Source organism: Pistacia vera, unplaced genomic scaffold, assembly GCF_008641045.1.
Source record: "Pistacia vera cultivar Batoury unplaced genomic scaffold, PisVer_v2 Contig37, whole genome shotgun sequence".
NCBI classification, from domain to species: domain Eukaryota; kingdom Viridiplantae; phylum Streptophyta; class Magnoliopsida; order Sapindales; family Anacardiaceae; genus Pistacia; species Pistacia vera.
In genome coordinates this window covers 133,734-135,611 of record NW_022196190.1, presented here as the reverse complement: position 1 = coordinate 135,611, position 1,878 = coordinate 133,734, and the positions used below count along the sequence as shown (strand labels likewise).

Genomic DNA, 1,878 nt, shown 5'->3' with positions numbered 1-1,878 from the left:
AATATTATTTGAGTTGAATGTTTGAGTTGAGTTGAATCTATTAATCAGCTCTTGTTTCCAGCAACTTCATCAAGCAAAAACCTTACACTCGCTATGAATTTGAAATAATTGACACAATTAACCTTATTAAGCAGATAATACCACAATTAACAGAGTTTATGTGACTTTTTTTCCTGTTGTTTTGCAATTAAGACGTATAATCCTCATAGAATCTTATTTTTAATCTTCAGGAGAAAAATCAATGGTCAAAAATGGATTATATATTACTTGAAAAAAAATGCTTGTTGAATTTGGAAGTTGGAACTCGATAGAAACTAGCACTTTTTGATGCAAGCAATGACGAACTATAACCAACCCAGAAAATCAAGATAAATTATTTAATGAATAATGAATTAACTTCGCTATAATACTGGCTTTTGCCTTGTTAATTCATTAAGTTCTATAAGTATCGTGTTTAGATTTGTGTACAATGGGAATGAAGTAGTTTTACTGCATTGTTGCATAGTCCTTTTGCAACGAGAGTGAGGATAGCTTTCAGAGAAAGAAGTTGATTTTGAATCAGAGTAGAAGATTTGAGCAACAAGAGTCCTTTGCTTCTTAAAATGAACCCTTGAATAAGCAAATCCCAGTTTTGATTCATAAGGGCAAACCCATTTGTGAATCTCTCATCATAGTTGAGTACTTCGACGAGGTTTGGAATCATAAATCTCCATTGCTGCCTTCTCATCCTTACCTCCGAGTCATGCTAGATTTTGGGGTGATTACATCGACAAGAAGTAAGTAACATTCCTTTATTCTCATAATTATTTATAAGAACCACCAAAAACCTATATGCACCGATGCCAAGCCCGACGCTGTGACCTGACAACGGCGCACTATTAAATACACTGCCCCAAACCAGATTCTGGACCTAGCGCGACAAAATTTGCCAGATGAATATTGGTATTTCCCCATAGGCGGAGCCATACAGGCAACGGCGTATGAGATTGATACCTGCATCGGGTAACAGTTTTCCTCCAACGCAGGCAATGGCGTCGGAGGATACGGATATTTCTCCTTAGCCCTCCGGTAGTATACAAGGGAGGTTTATAGCAGAAGAATAGACAAAAGAAAAGGCTATGACAAAATATTCCAAATTATTATATATATACTCTTCTTTAAATATTCTGACAATTGGTATTATGAATGCATCTATCCTATAGGAAGGATGTTGTGGGCATCATCGGATCATGAAGTGAGGAAGCATCAAAGAAGGACTCATAGAGATCTTCAAAGTGCTGGAAGGGAGAGCTTGGAGAAAGCCTTATTATGGGGGCGACACCTTCGGCTTTGTAGATGTGGCCCTCATTCCCTACTACGCTTTTTTCATACATTTGAGATGCTGGGAAACTTCAGCTTTGAAGCTAGTTTCCAAAGCTTGTCTCTTGGGCTAAGAGATGCATGCAAAAAACCAGTGTTTCCAAGTCTCTATGACCACACAAGGTTTATGAAGTTGTTTTGGAGCTCAAAAAGAAGTTTGGTGGTTGAATAAGAGATCTAGGTTATTATTAATTTATTATCAATGTTAAGAGTTGTGTAATTTTCCTTGAGAGTGAGTGGTTTTTGTTTCCTTGTTCTTTCTTTTAATATTGTGTGATTATATTTCAAGTTTAGCTCTTTGTTAGCAGCTTTGTGGCAAACCTTTACCCCGACGCCACGCACGGTGCCATATTCTCTTATGCATTGTGCTATACATAGGTGTTGGTTTAGGAATGTTTTAGCAACCGGTTGTCCATTTTAAAACTTCCTCCCCATATGCCATTATGTTGTGGTGATGTGTTTAATGCAATAAACACGCAACACCATACCCACACAACTGCAACCACACCCCGCACCCGC

At 37.8% G+C, this 1,878-nt stretch overlaps 1 pseudogene; it reads left to right on the top strand.

Annotated features, from left to right (window-relative positions):
- Window positions 1–469: 469 nt before the first annotated feature.
- Window positions 470–1,527, top strand: LOC116140324 (annotated as a pseudogene).
- The last annotated feature ends 351 nt before the right edge of the window (window positions 1,528–1,878 follow it).